Below are 6475 nucleotides of genomic sequence, written 5' to 3'. Positions count from 1 at the left end.
TGCACTGTATCTCATTTTCTTCTTCTTTCATTCATTCACTGTACTGTTTTTTTCCTTCACACTAAAAAATACATTTACAATGCAACCAAAAATGAGGTTATACTCTTCCTCGGATCTAGACCAAAAAAATAAGAAAAAGAACAGAATCTGCAACTAAACCAAAACCAAAAGATAAAAAGGTTTCTGAAAAGAGTAAAACACGGAATCATGAAAAGAAATCATCTCCGTTTCAAATCAACAGCAAGTCCCAGAAAGCTTCTTTTTACCAAACGAAAAACACAGAATATCGCAAATAAGGGTCTTTGTTTTCTTTAATCTGTAGCAAACCCATGAGTCACCACCGACCTGTATTGCGGGTCCAACGAACAAGAAAAGCAATAAATCAGTGACATTTCCGTTAAAGACGAAAATACGAAAAGGAAAAAACACAATAAACATTATTTACCTTAGGAGAAACCAGACCAGGAGTAGATCGGACCTCGAAGGAGCCGAGCGATGGCTGTCCGCGCTCCACAGGGGCGTAAAACCGCCTATAAACCCCTTAAACGGGACAGATCGAAAGCGGTTCAGCTCCGTTTCACCTGTAAACACCATAGAAAAATGGCCATCAGAACGACACGCTGGAAACTGAGAAAAGAAGAGGGGGAATAGGAGGAAAAGGTGAGAACTTACCGTGGATTCGCCGCAGACGGACAGATCGGAGCAGATCCGCGCGAACTCGAGAGAGGAGAGAAGCCTGGCGCTCCGGCTTCGAAAATGAAGAGAAGGAAGAAGGCGCTCTGGCGCTGCTATAACGGCGATGACGCCATCATCGACGGAGAGACGGCGGCGGTGGCTACGATGAAGAATCGCGTTTTCTCTGTGGAAGAGAGAAGAGAAAAGGAAGGAGGAGGTCGCACGATAAAATGGAGAAAAAACCCTAAAATGCCGAATATATACCCCGTCATTTTAAATTCCCGAATTACCCCTGTGAAATCCCACATTGCTCCTTTCTCTTTTTTATAATTTGTGAATTCGGCCCCTCATTATTCTAACTGTTTAGATCAGGTCCCTCCGTATTGCAGTTTGACCCCTCCTAATTACATCTCGCCCCTCCCTGTTTTTTGGTTCTCCAATTTGGCCCTTTTCATTTTATTTTTTTTCAATTTAACCCCCTCCCACATTACCTCTAATTTCCTTTATTAATCCAAGTTCTAATTAAAATCCCCCATGTTTTAATTGGGTCCCTGATTATTTGAGTTAAGCTAGATTAGGCCCTCTTTTAATTGTCTAAAATTCTAATTTGACCCTCAAACCCCTTTTAACCCATTCCTAATGTGGACCCTTCATTACTTAATTTCATATTACTTGCATAGTTCAACCAATTTATTTTCACATAACATATATGTGTTATACCATTAGTAAAAATCATTTATTTTCATATGGTTAAATCTAACTACATCTTTCTTTTACGAAAAATTAATGGCGACCACTACTCTACCCGAAAACTCGAGGGCTTGTTAAGAAAGGTGGCAAGTGCCGACGAAGGGGGGTAGCTTGAGGAGAGGAGATCGGTTGAAGGTTGATCGACAGTGTTCTTTCAGTTGTATTCCTTTTAGCTGTTTTGCTTGATTGCAGAGTTGATCATTCGGACCTTTCAATTCATAGATATGGATTTCGGATTTAAAGCTACTTCTTATTGAAAAGTGGATCGAGCTGGAACACACGAAGGAAAGACTGACCACGGAACTTAGCTTTCTTTAATAAGAAAAGATTGGAGCCTGTTATGACGAAGGAAAGATTCCAACATTCTTAGAAAAGAGGAGCTTTGGTCTTTTGCTTATTGACTTTCTGCCCTGAACAGGAACTAAAATCCGAACCGTGCGGGAAGGTTTCCCATCACACGGCTCACCAACTTGATCGAATCCTCTTTTCGACTCTGACTCTCCCACTCCAGTCGTTGCTTTTCTTTCTGTTACTTCGAAAGTAGCCGGGTATTGGACTTGCAGGCGAGTTAACCATCTAATCTTTTCAATGACTAGGGACTGCTGAACATGGATCCCGATTTCTACTGAAAGAAGAAGACTTTGCGCTTCTACTTCTGAAGTCCGATTGGAATTTATGCCCTCTGCTATCCCGGCTGTCGCCGACCCCATTAAACGACTTGATTTATAGTCCTATGTCATAGGGATATAAACAAAAAATGTACACACTAATGAAGTTAAGACGAATCAATTTATGCCTTTACATCATAGAGGTATGAAAACGATAAAAAATTAAAACTTAATTAACGTGGAACGTTTCAATTTATACGTATATGTTATAAAGGTATAAAAAATGAAAAAAGAGTAACGAGATGGTTCGTAGTTCTATGTTATAGAAATACGAATTAAATGTTACTGAATAAACAAAAACGGAACGAGTTAATTCACAACTCTATGTTATATGAATATGAAGTAACCGTTACCAAATTATATAAAATTCGACGTTTTAATCCATAGTTCTATGTCATAGATATGCGAATTACCCGAGTTATGAAAATTAAAAGGATACGAGTAATGATCCAACTTTACATAAATATTAAATACCTATGACATTAATCATGTAATAAAATTATATGCCTCTATTATATTATAAAAAGTATAAATCAAATTGAGATAAATCAAATAAATTTAACATAAAAATCACATCTTTCAGTACCAATATTTGGACGGGGTAGGGTGATTAATCAAGTTTTTCTTCCCTACACGTAACCGACAAACGAACCAAAAATCTCTATTTCGCAGACCCCCTTTATTCATTAAAATTCAACCATTTTCGGTGTCCAATCACGCCTTAATTTTGATTGGTGGCGACTCTAAAACATAGTTTTAATTAAGAAAAACTATTAACCGATTTAGCTTCCGGCGTTCGTGCCCCTGAAAAATCCGGTAGCGAAACATGACAATCAACGAGCAACTTATCCGCCGTAACAAGGCATCACATCTAATCATCAATATCAGAGGCAACCAGCTGCTCAACAAGAAGGAAAACCTGACTTAGAGTCCATGATGATGCAGTTCATGAAGCAGACACAATCATCCATAAAGAGCCTTGAAACTCAAATGCAACAATTTGCAACGGTCATATCTTCAAAGGAGAAAGGCGCACTCCTTAGCAACACAGTGACCAACCCGAAAGAAGAGGTCAATACTATTATGTTAAGAGGAGGCAAGGAGTTATCGAACACTGTTGATAAATCTATTGCAGGCAGAATAGCTGAGCCAAATGTTCAAACAGCTGCACCCCAATAGAAGAAGGATAAACAGTTGATCGAAGATGAACTAGTTGCGCCTCCATATGAAACACGAGTACCATACCCAGGACGATTGAAGCAGCAAAACTGCGAGAAGTGACACAAGAGCTTTTTGGAACAACTGACAAAACTGCACATCAATATACCTTTCATCGAAGCTTTATCCGAAATGCCCATGTATGTCAAGTTTCTGAAAGACCTACTCACCAACAAAAAAAAGTTGCAAAGTGTAGTTATGGTACAACTGAACAGAGATAGTTCCTCAATTCTACAAGCCAAACAGCAGCTTCCAAAGAAGCTCAAAGATCCAGGGAGTTTTTCGATACCTTGTTCAATAGGAACACTCACTATTCAAAATGCCCTATGTGATCTAGGAGCTAGCATCAACCTTATGCCTTATTCAATTTATATGCAATTTGGGTTAGGAGAACCAAGACCTACAAAGCTCACGGTTCAACTAGCTGATCGATCAATCCGATACCCCAAAGGCATAGTCGAAGATGTCCTGGTTAAGGTTGGAAATTTTATTTTACCTGTTGATTTTGTAATAATGGATATTACTGAAGATTTGGAAGTTCCAATAATCTTGGGACAATCCTTTCTAGCAACTGGAAGAGCTGACATTGATGTACATAAGGGACATCTTATTCTAAAAATCAACAATGAAGAAGTAGTGTTTAAAATGCATGAAGTTGTTCGCTATGCATCTGCCTCTGATGATTCGTGTTACTTCCTAAATAAATATGACAAAAGTCTCTTTTTGCAGGAACAATATGATGCAGAGAAGGATAAAGAAGAAGAACAATTGTTCGAATCAGTACATAATGAGGAAACTGCTGGAAGCAACATTGATGAAGAAGAAAAGGATATCCTTCCAGAGCCAGACATAGGAAAGAAAGAGGAAGCGAGATGTCTAGAGCTGAAACCGTTGCCCGATCATTTAGAATATGCTTTCCTGGATCTACCGAATAGCAGACCAGTGATTATCTCGACGACATTAACAGAGGATCAGAAAGAACAACTGCTAACCATCCTAAGAATGCACAAGGAATCTTTAGCATGGAAGATTGAAGACATAAAGGGGATCAGTCCAACCATCTGCATGCACAAGATTTTAATGAAAGAGAATCACAAACCAACTGTGCAACCACAGAGAAGGCTGAACCCTCACATGAAGGAAGTCGTCAAAGCGGAAGTTATAAAGCTTATCGAAGCAGTAATCATATACTCAATTTCAGATAGTGTGTGGACCAGTCCTGTACAAGTTGTTCCAAAGAAGGGAGGAACCACCGTGGTCCGAAATGAAAAGAATGAACTCATCCTGACGAGAACAATTACGAGATGGCGAATGTGCATCGATTACAGGAAGCTGAATGAAGCAACACGAAAAGATCACTTCCCATTACCATTCATCTACCAGATGTTGGAGCGACTAACTGGTTATCAATTCTACTACTTCCTGGATGGGTACTCAAGATATAATCAGATCCACATCTCCACCAAAGACCAAGAGAAGACCACATTTACCTGTGCATATGGGACCTTCGCGTACAAGCGCATGTCATTTGGATTGTGCAATGCTCCCGCCACATTTCAAAGATGTATGATGGCCATATTTCATGACATGATCGAAAAAATAGTTGAAATCTTCATGGATGACTTCTCCGTTTATGGAATGACATTCGAAGCCTGTTTGGAAAATCTGGAAGCTGTTCTGGAGAGATGCACAGAAACACAGTTAGTCCTTAACTGGGAAAAATGCCATTTTATGGTAATAGGAGGAATTGTGCTGGGTCATAAAATATCAAGTAAAGGGCTGGAAGTTGACAAAGCTAAAGTGGAAGTCATCGAAAAACTGACTATTCCCAAAACCATCAAGGATGTTCGAAGTTTCCTGGGGCACGCTGGATTTTACAGACGATTTATCAAGGATTCCTCCAAGATCGCACAGCCACTCTCTGCACTACTACACAAGGAGGCCGATTTCATCTTCGATGAAAAGTGCAAACAGGCATTTGCACATTTGAAGGATATGTTGACACATGCACCCAAGAATTTGATGCTAACTCCTTCTAGCATGCCATCACTGGCCATACTGACTACAACCCAAGTTCATCCAAGGCTTCAGGTATCAAAAGTTATGCCTTGAAATACTTACACCGTTTACTCGCTGGTTTACTTTTTGGCAGGGTTCATCAAGCCACTGTTCTATCTGCTGACCTGTTCATCCTGGCCTGTCTACGGGACCGAAAGCCACTGAACGTTGGGTATTATTTTACCGAGTACATCACCTCCCTGCAACAAAAGAAGAATGTCACTAGCCTTTTCTGTGGACCATTCATCACCACCATTGCTCAGAATCTTGGGTTCTTTGACCCAAAGATTACTACACTAACCTTTGGTCCCGTTATGGAACCTTTAAACTTACAGGTTATGAAGCGTATCGAAATTTGTTGCGACATCAAAGGTGTTTGGTATCTATGGAGAGAGGTTGAGCAACTCAAGAAGAAAGACAGGGACACACCTGGTCCATAAAAAAGGCGAAGATCCGAGGAAACAATTGTTGGTCCCTAGTAATTAGTTCCAAGGGAGGGGTTAGGAACTAAAGTAACTTTTTCGCTTTTAATTATGCTGACCTAATGTTGTTTTAAGAGTTTGATAACTCGGCGTGTTGGTCAGCACGGGTGAATGATTAGTCAGACAGTTTTAGTACTTATGCTGACTAAGACTGCTTGACTTGAGAGTTAGGAATTGACACTTGAAGAGTCAGCTTCCAACTCAACACTCACTGTTTACTCAGTTTCAGTTTTGACAATTTATAAGCTGAGTAAATTTTACACGCAACACATGCACATATATATATATATATATATATATATATTGAGAGAAAAGGTTTAGAAGTTACTCAGCACGACTTATCCTGGTTCGGCCTCTCTGCCTACGTCCAGTCCCCAGTTCCTCCTGGGATTTTCAATCCAATACTGAGCTCTTTCAAGGTAGAGCACAAACCCTTTACAAGGCAGTGAGTATGCAAGAGTACATCCTCTATTCGTCTACTCGGCTCCTACTAAGTACTACAACCCAGCACTTAGATTTTTCTACCACTGAATACTTACAGCCAAGTACTCAGCTCAACACTCTCAATATACCTATTGATTACACACTTGTTCTTTTTCAACTAAAGAACACCTTAGATGATTA

General features: G+C 39.8%; 1 long non-coding RNA gene across 1 annotated transcript; it reads right to left on the bottom strand.

Moving 5' to 3' along the window:
• On the bottom strand, window positions 1-818 carry LOC136201011 (uncharacterized). Its single transcript, XR_010673640.1, has 3 exons — window positions 673-818; window positions 446-581; window positions 1-345 (listed from the first exon to the last, which is right to left on the bottom strand). It is a non-coding gene; the product is annotated as an uncharacterized lncRNA (long non-coding RNA).
• Window positions 819-6475: the final 5657 nt, after the last annotated feature.

This window comes from Euphorbia lathyris, chromosome 7 (genome assembly GCF_963576675.1).
Source record: "Euphorbia lathyris chromosome 7, ddEupLath1.1, whole genome shotgun sequence".
NCBI classification, from domain to species: Eukaryota; Viridiplantae; Streptophyta; class Magnoliopsida; order Malpighiales; family Euphorbiaceae; genus Euphorbia; species Euphorbia lathyris.
The sequence above is the reverse complement of the archived record's forward strand: the minus strand, read 5'-3'. Positions and strand labels throughout refer to the sequence as shown.